The sequence below is a fragment of the Rhinoderma darwinii genome, chromosome 1 (assembly GCF_050947455.1).
Source record: "Rhinoderma darwinii isolate aRhiDar2 chromosome 1, aRhiDar2.hap1, whole genome shotgun sequence".
In the NCBI taxonomy this organism is placed as follows: Eukaryota; Metazoa; Chordata; class Amphibia; order Anura; family Rhinodermatidae; genus Rhinoderma; species Rhinoderma darwinii.
Window position 1 is genome coordinate 437,200,148 of NC_134687.1, and position 17,328 is coordinate 437,217,475.

The 17,328-nt window shown below is 44.8% G+C and overlaps 1 long non-coding RNA gene across 1 annotated transcript; it reads right to left on the reverse strand.

The window, feature by feature from the left end:
* Nucleotides 1-5,764: 5,764 nt before the first annotated feature.
* On the reverse strand, nt 5,765-9,997 carry LOC142743284 (uncharacterized). Its single transcript, XR_012881534.1, has 3 exons — nt 9,659-9,997; nt 7,236-7,270; nt 5,765-5,875 (listed from the first exon to the last, which is right to left on the reverse strand). It is a non-coding gene; the product is annotated as an uncharacterized LOC142743284 (long non-coding RNA).
* Between the last annotated feature and the right edge of the window lie 7,331 nt (nt 9,998-17,328).

Here is a 17,328-nt window from a genome sequence, read left to right on the forward strand (position 1 = left end):
ACAGTCACGGGACAAAGCCCTGAGGTGGGGCAGGCCTCAGGCCTGCTTGTAGCAGACGGCAGTGGACGTGAATTGGTGGTAGTAGAGGTAGCCAACGGACAGCAAGGGTGGTAGTAGTAGTAGTAGTAGCAGCACATTAAAAAAAAGAGACTGGACAGTCACAGGACAAAGCCCTGTGGTGGGGCAGGCCTGCTTGTAGCAGACGGCAGTGGAGTTGTATTGGTGGTAGTAGAGGTAGCCAACACAGACAGAAAGGGTGGTAGTAGTAGTAGCAGCACATTAAAAGAGACTGGACAGTCACTGGACAAAGCCCTGTGGTGGGGAAGGCCTCAGGCCTGCTTGTAGCAGACGGCAGTGGACGTGTATTGGTGGTAGTAGAGGTAGCCAACGGACAGCAAGGGTGGTAGAAGTAGTAGTAGTAGTAGCAGCAAATTAAATAAAGAGACTGGACAGTCACAGGACAAAGCCCCGTGGTGGGGCAGGCCTGCTTGTAGCAGACAGCAGTGGAGGTGTATTGGTGGTAGTAGAGGTTGCCAACAGACAGCAAGGGTGGTAGTAGTAGTAGCAGCACATTAAAAGAGACTGGACAGTCACAGGACAAAGCCCTGTGGTGGGGCAGGCCTCAGGCCTGCTTGTAGCAGACGGCAGTGGACGTGTATTGGTGGTAGGAGAGGTAGCCAACGGACAGCAAGGGTAGTAATAGTAGTAGTAGTAGCAGCACATTAAAAGAGACTGGACAGTCACAGACAAAGCCCTGTGGTGGGGCAGGCCTGCTTGTAGCGGACGGCACTGGGGGTGGATTGGTGGTAGAAGTAGTAGCGGCACCAACAGCGGCACATTAAAAAAAAAGAGTGGACAGGACAGAATCCCGTAGTAGCAGGCGGCAGTAACAGGCGGCAGCGGCAGCAGCAGCAGCAATGTCAGATCTAATCAGTGGCATCAGGCACAGGGGATTTAAAATCCTCACTGATCCACTCTTGATTCATTTTCATTTTCAGGACAAAGCCCTGTGGTGGGGCAGGCCTCAGGCCTGCTTGTAGCAGACGGCAGTGGAGGTGTATTGGTGGTAGTAGAGGTAGCCAACGGACAGCAAGGTTGGTGGTAGTAGTAGTAGTAGCAGCACATTAAAACAGACTGGACAGTCACAGCAGGACAAAGCCCTGTGGTGGGTCAAGCCTCCGGCCTGCTTGTAGCAGACGGCAGTGGAGGTGTATTGGTGGTAGTAGAGGTAGCCAACAAACAGCAAGGGTGGTAGTAGTAGTAGCAGCAGATTAAAAGAGACTGGACAGTCACAGGACAAAGCCCTGTGGTGGGGCAGGCCTGCTTGTAACAGACGGCAGTGGAGGTGTATTGGTGGTAGTAGAGGTAGCCAACAGACAGCAAGGGTGGTAGTTGTAGTAGCACATTAAAAGAGACAGGACAGTCACAGGACAAAGCCCTGTGGTGGGGCAGGCCTGCTTGTAGCAGACGGCAGTGGAGGTGTATTGGTGGTAGTAGAGGTAGCCAACAGACAGCAAGGGTGGTAGTTGTAGTAGCACATTAAAAGAGACAGGACAGTCACAGGACAAAGCCCTGTGGTGGGGCAGGCCTGCTTGTAGCAGACGGCAGTGGAGGTGTATTGGTGGTAGTAGAGGTAGCCAACAGACAGCAAGGGTGGTAGTAGTAGTAGCACATTAAAAGAGACTGGACAGTCACAGGACAAAGCCCTGTGGTGGGGCAGGCCTCAGGCCTGCTTGTAGCAGACGGCAGTGGACGTGTATTGGTGGTAGTAGAGGTAGCCAACGGACAGCAAGGGTGGTAGTAGTAGTAGTAGTAGCAGCAGCACATTAAAAAAAGAGACTGGACAGTCACAGGACAAAGCCCTGTGGTGGGGCAGGCCTGCTTGTAGCAGACGGCACTGGGGGTGGATAGGTGGTAGAAGTAGTAGCAGCACCAACAGCGGCACATTAAAAAAAGAGTGGACAGGACAGAATCCCGTAGTAGCAGGCGGCAGTAGGAGGCGGCAGCGGCAGCAGCAGCAGCCATGTCAGATCTAATCAGTGGCATCAGGCACAGGGGTTTTAAAATCCTCACCGATCCACGCTTGATTCATTTTCAGAAACGTGAGATTTTCCAAGCTGTTGGCGGACAATCTTGTTCGCTTAGGGGTGACGAAGCCCCCTGCCGCGCTGAATACCCTCTCTGACGCTACACTGGAGGGTGGACAAGACAGTACACCCATGGCAAACTGGGCCAGTGCTTGCCAATGATCCAATCTGCTGACCCAGAAGTCCATGGGGTATGGGATAGCATTTCTGACGGAAAAAGGGCACAGTTCAGGTATGAGTGAACCTGGTTATTTAGGTGCTGCACCTGGTGATGGTGAACATCTATTTGGTGACTACGATGTGTGTCAGGTCGGGGTATTGGATGTAAAAATGTTGTCATCATATTTTCCAAACTGAATTGGCTGCTGCTGCTGCCGCCTATTGCAGAGGTAGCTCTGCCAGAGGCGGTGGAACGATGAGACAGTGGGGAGCGGAGAGTGGCCCCCCGGTCAGACATGCTTGCAGCAGGTGTTTGCCGTTTAAAAGCCGTGACAAGCTGGCTGCATAGCTTCTTTCGATAATAAGCCAATTTTGCCTCCCTCTCGGAAGGCGCAAAAAACACCCCCATTCTGGCTTTATACCAAGGGTCTAAAAGTGTGGCTATCCAGTACCCATCTCTTTGCTTCATGCTAACAATACGACAGTCAGCGCGCAAGTAACGAAGCATACAGCTCGCCATCCTGGCCAGCGTTTCAGAGGGCCCGGTTGGTTCCATCTCCGCCCCATACTGCCATGGTTGTCCATCATCAAGGTCGTCGTCAGACTCGTCATCACCATCACTGTCATGTTGTGCTGCTGCCTCGTCCCCTATTTCTTCCTGTGATTCCATCTCCAAATCCAGCTCCTCTTCAGGTCCTGTTTCCTCATCCTCATCCTCCTCCTCCTCCTCAACATCCATAGCCAGATGTGATCCTTCCTCCATCCTTTGCTGAATCATCGCTGTGAGCGTTTGCTCCATAATGAATATCAGCGGCATAACATTGTTCATTCCGCTAGTGTCACGGCTCACAAATCGTGTGGCCTCTTCAAAGGACCTCAAAACGCGACATGCGTCTCTAACCAGCTGCCAGTGCCTGAGCTCGAAATTACACTGGCTCCAAACGCTGCCCGTCTGCTGCATCAGGAAATCATTCACGGCTTTCCGCTGTTCGTACAGACGGTCCAACATGTGCAGGGTGGAATTCCAGCGTGTTGGAACGTCGCAAATCAGGCTGTGTTCTGGGAGATTGTTTTGACGCTGCAAGTCCAGGAGGGCGTGCTTAAATGCATACGAACGTCTAAAGCATACGCAAACCCTCCTGGACATGGCCAGCACACCCTTCAAACCAACATATGACTTTAAGAAGCGTGTTATGACCAGATTGATCACATGTGCCATGCAAGGAGCGTGTGTCAGGTGACCTAGACGCAGTGCAGCCACAACGTTCTTCCCGTTATCAGAGACAACATTGCCCAGTTTGAGTTTCAGAGGAGACAGCCAGCATGTGATTTCCTCCTTGATGCACAGCAGCAGCTCCTGCCCTGTGTGGCTTTTCTCACCCAGGATCAGCAGGTGTAAGACAGCGTTGTGGTAATGCCTGGCATTGCTGCGGTGGTGCATCGGACTGCAAAATATTGACCCAGTGGGCCGTGAAAGACATGTACTGTCCCTGCCCATAGTTGCTGCTCCACGTGTCGACGGTGGCATGTACCCTGCTGCACATGGGTAATTGCAAGGACTGGCACACCTTTTCCTCCACGTGCTTGTGCAAGGCATGGACAGCTGTTTTGGAGAAGTAATGTCGGCTAGGTATTCGCCACCTAGGCTGAGCGCACGCCATCAATTGCTTGAAGCCGGCGGAGTCGACCAGGTGGTACGGCAGCGACTGCACCACCAACAACTTAGCCAGGTGTGAATTAAGCCGCACGACAAGTGGATGACTGGGTATATATTGTTGCTTATTGGACAGCGATTCCGTAATGGATAACTGATGATGATGATGACAACGACATGGTGGATAAGGCCTGGCTACTACTTAGATGACAGGGACTCGGAGCAGCAGCAGCAGCGGCAGAGGGGTCTTCATTAGATGTACATGATGATGGTGGGGCATGTCGATTGTCCCACATGGCCTTGTGATGCTGCTCCATGTGTTTATGTAGAGCGGTATTTTCTACATTGCTACCCTGCCCACGCCTTACTTTCTGCTTGCAGATACGGCACTGTGCCAGGTTTTCCTCCTCCAGGAAGGTACAGAAAAATTGCCACACGGCAGAGTACCGTAAAGAAGTAGTACCACGTCCACCACCACCACCCGAGCTTGCCCCTTGTCTGGCAGGCTTTTTTCGGGAGCCTACACCAGCATCAGTATCGCCGACACCGGCTCCTGAGCTGACCCTACCGCTGCAACGTTTTGCAGATTGACTTCTGCCCTACCTCGGCTTGGCTGTTTATCACGGCCAGTTCCGCCACTACTACCCTCCTCCTCTGACGCTGTCATCACCTCGTCACCTGGATCCCACGTCCTGTCTAAAACAACATCATCATCATAGCCCTCCTCATCATCCCCACCACTTCTGTCACTGTGTTGTGAATGTGATGTGACATCATGGCGGGCTCCATGCCCCCCTTAATTACTGCGTCTGCCACCACGGCTACCACCACCAACACCCCCACTACCACAGCTATGCGGCTCGGACACACTCCGTTGGCTGACTCGCGGAAAACAAATCATCATAATCACTATGTTGTTCAGTATCTTCCTTCGCACCCGAGGAGATGTCTCTTAGGACTCTCAGGAAAGATGGCTTCCCGCTAGGAAGGGGGAGTGAAGACATAGATGATGGAATGGAAACGCTAGAAATACCTATATTACTACTGTCACTGTGCCAAGGAACTGTAGAGGATCTGGAATCCAACGAAACCTGGCTTGAAGCCAGATTGTCAGAGTCTTCCTGCTGAGATGACCGAGAGCCAGCCAGCCAACCTGTCCACAATGGCTGTATTGTCTAAAGTAACTCGCCCACCGGAGGAGATGGACAAGTCTGGCTTGCTGATACTGCTACTACTACCAGCAGGCACATGGCTGCTGCTTCTAGTGGAACTGGGCACATGTCTTGTGCCACAAATGCTGGTACTGGCACCAACAGATCCAACGTTTGGACTGGAAGAGGACACGGCATGGGTGTTTTTTCCTCTACCACGTCCTTTCACAACCTTTTTTTTACCAGACATTTCACTGCTGGAGTGCAGCAAGTTGAATCAAAACCCGGGGGATGAGCCCCTTCTAAAAGCGCATTCACACTGACACTGACTTGTCAAATGGCAATGAATGAGAATTTCTATCAGCCACGCCGCGGTGCACTCAGGGAATGCTGGGCCTTGTAGTACTACTAGGCTGCCTGTATTGCAAGTTGGATTGTTATTTTAACGGCCGGGGATGAGCCCCTTCTAAAAGCGTATTCACACTGACACTGGCTTGGCAAATGGCAATGAATGAGAATTTCTATCAGCCACGCCACGGTGCACTCAGGGAATGCTGGGGTGTTGTAGTACTACTAGGCTGCCTGTATTGCAAGTTGTCAAAAATAGATATTGGGATGCACTCCTCAATCAATTGGCGTGGTGCTAGTAAGGTAGGGACGAGAATCCCACAATATTGAAAATATACAACCCCAGCACTCAGAGGTACGCAAAAGATCCAGATGCAAACAAATTTAAGTTTTATTGCAACAAAAGATGGTAAAGTTGAGGTGGAAAGCGACTTGGTAAAGACGTTTCGGCCGAACCTCGGCCTTTGTCACGGTCGCTAAAATGATAAAGAATAAAATGCTTTTACAAAGTTGGCAATAAAATTTACAAAAATACAGTATGAACAAATGAAAATAATAATATGAAAATAACATATATAGATGAGTTATCTCTGTTTACATGAAATTATATAGCGCTGTCACCTCAGATATACACAGAGAACAATTATTATACATTATAAGGAAAAATAAAAATATTTTAATACTGAACTGTATAAAGAAAATTGCGTGATCAATTAGTGGAACACGTAACACAAGAATTAAGGAAATCATAATCATCTATGAAAGAATAAGTCATAATGATCTATAAAAACAAGACTAGGGGCTGAATAGTCAGAACAAAATTAAGTTAAATATGCTCAAGGAGGATCTAGCAGTATATAGCTGTATGTGGCATAAACAATCTGGAAACCTCTGATGGTGATGCAATACCTAGGTTACATATATTGATTTAGTTTTGTTATTGTGGTGGGGAGAGGAAAGAGTCCTCACTGTAGACCATACCATAAAGTACCGGTAGAAAATAAAGGACAGTGTGAAAAGGAACAAACACTAGAGGATAAACTAAAGGGAGAAAGACATGTGCTGCTGTACCTGTAAGACGATATCACTGGTATGGGTTGTCCGCCGGATATTCCCTGTGTGTCTGTGCTATGTGAGTTGCGTCTGTGTTTATACCAGACCAACCGGAACTGACGTCAGTGGTACAGCCAGAGCCGTCTAACAGCTGATATGTGAGTGCAGTGAATATTCATGAGGTAATTATAGCAAGGGACCGTGAAAAAGAAACCTTCTGGGAGTATTGACAGAGCCATCTAGCTGCTGATATGTGAGTGCAGTGAATATTCATGAGGTAATTATAGTAAGGGACCGTGGAGAAAGAGAGCAAAGGGACCTAGCAGCTGATGTGAGTGCAATGAATATTCCTGAGGTTATTATAGTAAGTATGTGTGTTAGTGTATATGTATATATATATATATATATATATATATATATATATATATGTGAGTGGCATGTAATGAAGGAATGCAACTATATAGAGAAGTATGTTGGCAGAAACTGATTGGACGCTATCTAGTTGCCATGACAACGAACCAGAGAAGGAAAGGGACCGTATGTCTGAAGGTATAGATGATCTCAGCCCATGTGTATGGGATGTCAATGTAAGGATAGATGTAGGAACGGTATAGAAGGTGATAGTAGTCATGGCAACATGGAGAGAAGGGAAAATTAGAAAAAATTTTGAAAAAAGAAAAAATAAAAATTAAAAAATAAAAAATAAAAATCAGAAAAAATATATATGTATAAAAATGAAGGAATAAAGATGAGATTTGACAGCCGGTTTTATGGTACTTTTACCTGGTCCATGTGGATGTGTTTTTTCTCTAGCGTGTCTAGAAACAGAAAAGACAACAAGTTAGAATATGCAAGTCAAACAAGATATAGGAACTGGCATTAATACATGAACTGCACAGAAGATAATAGGGTTTCGTATCAATTCATTAGGTCAAATTCCCTATTGAGACCCCTGGGACTTAAGGTTTGTAATGTATGTATCCAGTAGGATTCCCGTTCCTTAAGTAAATGTATGTGGTTGCCACCTCTACGTGGTTGAGGAACATGTTCAATTATCTGGAACTGAAATTGGGAAAGTTGATGATTAGCTTTACTGAAGTGGTCTGGTAATGGTAACCAGTTTTTGTTACAGCGGATAGTAGATTTGTGGCTTGTTATGCGATCCCTAATGTGTTGTGTGGTTTCGCCCACATATATTAGCCCACACGGGCACTTTACCAGGTATACCACAAAATTGGTATCACATGTATAGAAGCCTTTTATGGGAAAAGATTTATTTGTGTGGGCATGCTGGGGCCGATCACCCTTGATAACGTTGGAGCAGCATGAGCAATGGAGGCATGGGAAAGTTCCATTATGTCTGGGTCGTAAGAAAGTTTGTCTGGGCAATTTAGTGTTGCTGCCAATGTCTGCTCTAACCAATCTATCCCTGAAATTGGGTGGGCGTTTGAGGCACATCATCGCAGGCGACTTAAATTCTTGAATGGTCGGGTAGGCTGTATTGAGGTGGTGCCAATGTTTTCTAATAATTTGTTGGAATTTTGGAACCAAAGGGTGATATGTATGTACAAACGGAATTCTATTTAGTTTAGTGTCGTTGCGGGTGGTACAAGGTGTGTGATCTTCTTGAATCGTATTATGCAGTTCTTGTTGAAGTATCCGTGAAGGATAACCTCTGTCTTTGAATTTGTCAGTCATTTCTTGTAATCTAGTGTGTCGTGTTGTCTCATCTGTTACAATCCTAGAGATGCGTTTATATTGAGATTTAGGAAGTGAGGTTTTAGTTTTATACGGATGGTTACTCTGGAAATGGAGCAGGCCATTTCTGTCTGTGGGTTTGGTATATAGATCGACAACTAGATGGCCAGTGTTATTTTTCTTAACCAACGTGTCCAGGAAGCTTATCTCCTGTGAACTCAGATTTAATGTAAATTGTAGACCCTCACGTATGGTGTTAATTTCCTGGACAAAATCTATGGCAGATTGTTCAGTACCTTTCCATATGCAAAATATGTCATCTATATATCGATACCAGCAGATTGCATTATCCCTGAATCTAGGATTGGTGTAAATGTGGGTAGATTCGAATTCTGCCATGTAGGCATTGGCATATGGAGGAGCCATGTTAGAACCCATAGCAGTGCCATTGATCTGTTTATAAAAGTTGTCCCCAAATAAGAAATAATTCTCATTCAGAATTAATTCGAGTAGTTCTAAACATAATGATTTGGAATTCATGGAGATATCGGTAGTGTCCAGGAGGCTACTTGTGGCTGCTAGGCCATCTTGATGTGTGATGGATGTGTATAAGCTATTGACATCCAATGTAATTAGGAGGCTAGTAGGCTCAATCTGATGTAGACTTTTAATAATCTGTAAAAAATGGCTGGTGTCCAGGAGAAATGATTTGGTTTTTTTAATGAGGGGAGTCAATATTTTTTCTAAAAAGATGGCTAATGGGGATGAAATAGAGTCGGTGGAGGCAACTATTGGTCGACCAGGGGGATTGATTAAAGACTTGTGAATTTTTGGTAGGACATAAAATACGGGAGTTATTGGAAACGGATTCTGTAAAAATTTGTGTGTTTTGTGATCAATTGTATTAATATCAATGTGATGATCAATGATGGAGTTGATTTTATGGCGTATATCGGAAATAGGGTCTCTTGGTATTTTGAGGTAGGTGTTACTATCAGTAAGTTGGCGATTGATTTCAGAGACATAATTATTATAATCAATTATTACAATGGCCCCTCCCTTATCGGCTGGTTTAATTATGATTTCCCGGTTATGTTGTAAATCCCTTAAGGATGTCCTTTCTTCAGTGGACAAATTTTTTTGATGGGGATAGTAGCCCAAATTGTAATCGTGCAAGACGACATCAATGTCTCTTTGTACAAGTTCAATCACCGATTCTGTAGCGTGGTAGATTTTGGGGGGAGCAAAATTGCTTTTGCTACGTAGGCCCAAATTAGAAATAGAAATTTCTGAGCACACGTCTCTAGGCTGTTGGGAAGTGGATAGATCAGTAAGTCCAAAGTGTGTCTTGAGTCGTAATGATCTGTAAAAGTAGTTCAATTCCTGCTGGAGAATGAACGTATTACAGGGGGCGGTGGGGCAGAAGGACAAGCCTTTCTGTAAGACTGACAGTTCTGTTGGCGTAAGGGAATGAGAGGAGAGATTGACGACCAGGTGGTTCTTCCTACCTGGGACCTCGTCTGTATGTTGGTGTCTCGACCTCGTCCATCTCCTCCCCGCCCGCCTGGTGGTCCGTTTCGGCCTCTCCGATTGCCTAAAAAACGTGGAGGACGTCGACCAATAGAGGAGTCGCTGCCAGAACTGGAGAAATTTTCTGTTTGTTGTCGTGGTTGGCGCCATGAATTTGCGTAAGTTGACGACTCGTTCCATCGGTAAACCCTGTTGTTATCGTAATCCGTTGCGTCCCTCTGGAATTTATCGCGTTTTCTTAGTTGTATGGTCTTAGAAAAGTCGTTGATGGCAATGTCGGTACGTGTTTTCAGATTCTCCCATTCACTGGGGCTTAGAGTTGCTGATAGTTCATTTTCCAAAGCCTTGATTTTAATATCGGATTCTGAAATTCTGGTTTGTAGATGAGAAATAGTAAGTAGAATCAAATCCACACAACACATTAGGGATCGCATAACAAGCCACAAATCTACTATCCGCTGTAACAAAAACTGGTTACCATTACCAGACCACTTCAGTAAAGCTAATCATCAACTTTCCCAATTTCAGTTCCAGATAATTGAACATGTTCCTCAACCACGTAGAGGTGGCAACCACATACATTTACTTAAGGAACGGGAATCCTACTGGATACATACATTACAAACCTTAAGTCCCAGGGGTCTCAATAGGGAATTTGACCTAATGAATTGATACGAAACCCTATTATCTTCTGTGCAGTTCATGTATTAATGCCAGTTCCTATATCTTGTTTGACTTGCATATTCTAACTTGTTGTCTTTTCTGTTTCTAGACACGCTAGAGAAAAAACACATCCACATGGACCAGGTAAAAGTACCATAAAACCGGCTGTCAAATCTCATCTTTATTCCTTCATTTTTATACATATATATTTTTTCTGATTTTTATTTTTTATTTTTTAATTTTTATTTTTTATTTTTTCAAAATTTTTTCTAATTTTCCCTTCTCTCCATGTTGCCATGACTACTATCACCTTCTATACCGTTCCTACATCTATCCTTACATTGACATCCCATACACATGGGCTGAGATCATCTATACCTTCAGACATACGGTCCCTTTCCTTCTCTGGTTCGTTGTCATGGCAACTAGATAGCGTCCAATCAGTTTCTGCCAACATACTTCTCTATATAGTTGCATTCCTTCATTACATGCCACTCACATATATATATATATATATATATATATATATATATACATATACACTAACACACATACTTACTATAATAACCTCAGGAATATTCATTGCACTCACATCAGCTGCTAGGTCCCTTTGCTCTCTTTCTCCACGGTCCCTTACTATAATTACCTCATGAATATTCACTGCACTCACATATCAGCAGCTAGATGGCTCTGTCAATACTCCCAGAAGGTTTCTTTTTCACGGTCCCTTGCTATAATTACCTCATGAATATTCACTGCACTCACATATCAGCTGTTAGACGGCTCTGGCTGTACCACTGACGTCAGTTCCGGTTGGTCTGGTATAAACACAGACGCAACTCACATAGCACAGACACACAGGGAATATCCGGCGGACAACCCATACCAGTGATATCGTCTTACAGGTACAGCAGCACATGTCTTTCTCCCTTTAGTTTATCCTCTAGTGTTTGTTCCTTTTCACACTGTCCTTTATTTTCTACCGGTACTTTATGGTATGGTCTACAGTGAGGACTCTTTCCTCTCCCCACCACAATAACAAAACGAAATCAATATATGTAACCTAGGTATTGCATCACCATCCGAGGTTTCCAGATTGTTTATGCCACATACAGCTATATACTGCTAGATCCTCCTTGAGCATATTTAACTTAATTTTGTTCTGACTATTCAGCCCCTAGTCTTGTTTTTATAGATCATTATGACTTATTCTTTCATAGATGATTATGATTTCCTTAATTCTTGTGTTACGTGTTCCACTAATTGATCACGCAATTTTCTTTATACAGTTCAGTATTAAAATATTTTTATTTTTCCTTATAATGTATAATAATTGTTCTCTGTGTATATCTGAGGTGACAGCGCTATATAATTTCATGTAAACAGAGATAACTCATCTATATATGTTATTTTCATATTATTATTTTCATTTGTTCATACTGTATTTTTGTAAATTGTATTGCCAACTTTGTAAAAGCATTTTATTCTTTATCATTTTAGCGACCGTGACAAAGGCCGAGGTTCGGCCGAAACGTCTTTACCAAGTCGCTTTCCACCTCAACTTTACCATCTTTTGTTGCAATAAAACTTAAATTTGTTTGCATCTGGATCTTTTGCGTACCTCTGTGAGTGCTGGGGTTGTATATTTTCTGTATTGCAAGTTGGATTGTTATTTCGTTATGTTAACGGCCGGGGATGAGCCCCTTCTAAAAGCGTATTCACACTGACACTGGCTTAGCAAATGGCAATGAATGAGAATTTCTATCAGACACGACGCGGTGCACTCAGGGAATGCTGGGCCTTGTAGTACTACTACTACTATAAAGGCTGCCTGTATTGCAAGTTGGATTGTTATTTAGTTATGTTAACGGCCGGGGATGAGCCCCTTCTAAAAGAGTATTCACACTGACACTGGCTTGGCAAATGGCAATGAATGAGAATTTCTATCAGCCACGCCGCGGTGCACTCAGGGAATGCTGGGCCTTGTAATACTACTACTACTACTACAAAGGCTGCCTGTATTGCAAGTTGGATTGTTATTTCATTATGTTAACGGCCGGGGATGAGCCCCTTCTAAAAGCGTATTCACACTGACACTTCCTTGGCAAATGGCAATGAATGAGAATTTCTATCAGCCACGCCGCGGTGCACTCAGGGAATGCTGGGTCTTGTAGTACTACTACAAAGGCTGCCCTTTATTGCAAGTTGGATGCAACGGGGATGAGCCCCTTATAAAAGTGTATTCACACAATTGTAGGGAGTATCGGATGAGCCCCTTCGATTGCTGGATTCCTGCCTTTTAGATTCCTAAAGCTTTCCCTTACTGCACAGAGTTGCTCTCCCTACAGCTCCTGTCTTTAAAATGGCCGTTGAGCTCCGTGCATAGACTTTTAGGGTATGTGCACACACACTATTTACGTCCGTAATTGACGGACGTATTTCGGCCGCAAGTACCGGACCGAACACAGTGCAGGGAGCCGGGGTCCTAGCATCATACTTATGTACGATGCTAGGAGTCCCTGCCTCGCTGCCAGACAACTGTCCCGTACTGAAAACATGATTACAGTACGGGACAGTTGTCCTGCAGCGAGTCAGGGACTCCTAGCATCGTACATAAGTATGATGCTAGGAGCCCGGCTCCCTGCACTGTGTTCGGTCCGGTACTTGCGGCCGAAATACGTCCGTCAATTACGGACGTAAATAGTGTGTGTGCACATACCCTTATTGCAGGCTTGAGCCCGCCCCTATGCTGCCTCCCAATTGGCTGGGAGAGCCGTTTGCAAGGCATTATGAGGTAGCCTGATGTACGGTGATCTTGTGAAATCCTCCATTTTACATCTAACATATGGCAGGCGCCAAAATGTAGCCGTGTTCGGTCAAAACGGGTTCGGCCGAACCCGGTGAAGTTCGGATTCGCTGCGAACCGAACTTTTCCCAATGTTCGGACCGAAACCGGGTTTGGTTGTCCCGGTTCGCTCATCTCTACCCAGGACAGTTGTTCACTTGATGCTTGTCATCCCCACAGTAGAAGCAAAGACCATTCTTCCTGCGAAACTCTCTACGTTGTTGGGGGGACACGGAGGCCCCGAGTTGCATAGGTTCATCCGAGTTTTCCGTGGAAGAATGAAGCAACGGAACCTCGGGAGCCATCATGGGGGAGTCAGAGGAGAAGGCACAAAAACGTTCAAGTCGTCGTTCCCTGAGACGTCGGTCAAGTCGTACCGCTAAAGCCATAACCTGATCTAGGGAGTCAGCAGAGGGATAGCTAACTAGCAGGTCTCTAAGGGCGTTCAACAGACCCGATCTAAACTGGCACCTCAAGGCAGGGTCATTCCACCGAGAAGCTACACACCACTTCCTAAAGTCAGAGCAATACTCCTCTACAGGTCTCTTACCCTGACGTAAGGTCACCAGCTGACTCTCGGCAAAGGCAGTCTTGTCAGTCTCGTCATAAATGAGCCCGAGAGCAGAAAAGAAAAGATCAACGGAGGAAAGTTCAGGGGCGTCAGGAGCCAAGGAGAAGGCCCATTCTTGGGGCCCGTCCTGGAGCCGGGACATAATTATACCCACCCGCTGGCTCTCAGAACCCGAGGAGTGGGGCTTTAAGCGAAAATAGAGTCTACAACTTTCCTGAAAGGAGAAAAAAGTCTTCCGGTCCCCTGAGAACCGGTCAGGCAACTTGAGGTGGGGTTCAAGAGGTGAGGTGGGGGGCACTACCAGGGAAGCATCACGCAGATTGTCCCTCTGAGCCAGGGCCTGGACCTGTAGGGAGAGGCCCTGCATCTGCTGAGCCAGGGTCTCAAGGGGGTCCATAGATGTGTCAGGGACCAGGGTAGACTAGGTATATGGGCCTGTGATTATGTAATGACAAGGTAGGGAGACAGACAAGTGAGCCCTAATCTACCTGCCAATCAGTCCCTGCCTACTTGCAACGACCTGTTCTAAGCGACGGGGTACAACTGGGCGACGGTCCCTACGCTCAGTAAGTGCAAGACAGACAAAACAGACAGGGGTACACAGAAGCTAGGGAAACGGGCAGCTGCCCACGGAGACACCGTGAGCAACAAGAGTGGTGAACGAGCCGAGTCAAACCAGGAGTGAGCGAGGCACAAAACGCTGAGCAGGAGAGTTGTCAGAAAGCCAATGTCAATAACAAGCAGAGGATCAGTAGAACAAGCAGCAGCAGCAAGCCAGGAAACAAGCATAGAAGAATCACAGGCAAAGGAGGAACAGGAAAGGCAGGTATAAATAGACAGTGGGCGGGAACTAGCTCCGTCTGGCCAGGCTGTGATAGGTTCTCCCACTCCTAAGCCTGCCATCCTGAGTGGTGGAAGATGGAGTCTGTCTCACAGACATAGGAGCAGGTGCAGACTGATTGCCCACGGGCGTCGACACAGAACCTGTGTCTGGCAAATCCTTTACAGAATAAAGGAGAAAATGCACCCCAACATTTGAAAAGCAATTTCCCTCGATTACAGCAATACCCCATATGTTGTAATAAACTGCTGTTTAGACACACAGCAGGGCTCAGGAGGGAAGGAGCACCATTTGGCTTTTGGAGCTCAAATTTAGCAGGAATGGTTTGTGAAGCTCAAGTTTTGCTGGAATAGTTTTTTTTTGGCATTTATTGAGGGGTATAGTGAGCATTTAAAAAACCACAGGTGTTTTGCTTAATTTAGTGGAATTAGGCCGTGAAAATTAATTTTTACACTAAAATATTGAATTTTTACATTTCCACAAGGGATAAAGGAGAAAAATCACTGCAACATTTGTGAAGCAATTTCTCCCGAGTACGGCAATACCCCACATGTGGTCATAAACTGCTGTTTGGACACACGACAGGGCTCAGAAGGCAGGAGCGCTATATGGCATGCAGCTCTTGCTTTGATTTTTGGGCGCCATGTTGCATTTGCAAAGCCCAGAGTACAGTGGAAGCCCTCAAGAAGTGACCCCATTTTAGAAACTACACTCCTCAAGGCATTTATCTCTTGCCTGGACAAATGACAGGGCTCAGAATTGAAGCGCACCATGCGCATTTGATGCCTATTTTGGTGATTTTCACAGCATTGGCCCACAATTGCGGAGCCCTGAGATCAAATAGTAAAACAAACCCCCAAGTAGTGACCCCTGTTTTGTAAACTAAAAACTACATGCCATATATGTGGAAGTAAACTGCTGTTTGGGCACACTGTTGGGCTCAGAAGGGAGGGAGCGCCATTTGGCTTTTGGAGCACAGATTTTCCTTGGTGGTAGTTTTGTTTGGGGTTTTACTGGTATTTCCGTTTATAATGAGGGGGCATATGTAAGCTGTGCAGAGTACATCAGGGTGTAATAAAAGGGTATAATAATGCGGTAAATAAATAATAATTTATAGATGTGTGGCCAGTGTCGCACTGATAAATGGTGCCCAATTTTATGCGCTTTTGTAACACGCTACACATTTTCCGTCGCCATATTCTGAGAGCCAGAACTTCTTTATTTTTTCTCCAACATAGCTGTGTGAGCGCTTATTTGTTTTTGTTATTAGTTTTCAATCGTACTATTTTGGAGTACAAGGAATTTTTTTATCACTTTTTATTCCATTGTTGGCAAGCAAAGTGACCCAAAAACATGTTCTGACAATGTGTTTATCCTTTTTTGTTCTTACTGTGTTCACCGTGGGCTATAAATGCCTTTTTGAATTTATTCTGTGGGTCAATACGATTACAGCAATACCATATGTATATCATTTTTTGGTGTTTTGCAGCGTTTGCACAATAAAATTACAATTTATTTCTTGTGTCACGTTATTATGAGAGCCATAACTCTTTTATTTTTCATCAAAATCTGTGTGAGGGCTTGTTTTTTTGCGTGACAAGATGTTGTTTTTATTGATTCTGTTTTGGAGTACATGCAACTTTTTGATCACTGTTTATTCTATGTTTTGTGAGGGGTGGTGACCAAAAAATAGAGATTGTGGCATTGGTTTTTTTTTTGTTTTTTTTATTGAGGTGTTCACTGTGCAGGAAAAATAAGATTATAGTTTTACAATTTGGGTCGTTACGGACGCGATGATACCAAATATGTGTACTTTTTTTAACGTTTACATTTTGTTCCTATAATAAAAGACTTATTATAGGAAAAAAGGCAGTGTTTGTTTTTTTTTTTTGTATAAACTCTTTTTATTGAAGCAGTTGCATAGAAATACATCATCCATTTACAAAAACCATAACAGGCAGCATTTATGCCCGGCACATCAATATTTTATGCTTGAGAACAATATCTTCTCTTCATGACATCTAAAAATCTCACGCCACAGCAGTAAAATTTTAATGTATATAATCAGTAGATCTTGTTAGCTCAACTGCAATATGACAGACAAACCAAATAAACAGATAAACAATCCACCGTGACCGTGGCTCATGTAAGACTAATACTTTACATTAAGTACTATTCAGTACTAAGTACTATGTACTATCCCGCTTAATCTAGTTTTCAGAGCTCCCACCTCTACCAACAAGATTCGTTCATGTCTCTCCGATCTTTGATTACCTCTAAGCCTTGTCCCTATACGTCAGCCAAGGCTGCCATATTTTAAGAAAGGATTTCCTGTTTTTATTTTCCCACCCTGCAAGTTCTTCTAGCCGACATATTTGGTGGAGTTTGTTCACTAGTTGATCCAATGTTGGGGGTTCTGAGTTTCTCCACAAGGTAGGAATCAATAATTTAGCCGCCGAGATTATGTATGTGGGGAGATTTTTGGAAGATGGAGAAAACTCTTTAGTGGGTAACCACAGTAAAATCAGTTCTCTAGTGAGTAAAACTGGATTAGAACAAATTCTCACAATCAGATTTTCCACTTCTTTCCAAAAGGGTTGAATCTCCATGCATGACCACCATATATGTGAAATACTACCCACTTCCTTCCCACACCTCCAACATTGATCCGAGGGTGAAACCCGAATCCTATATAAGTAATCCGGCGTTCTGTACCACCGCGTTAGCA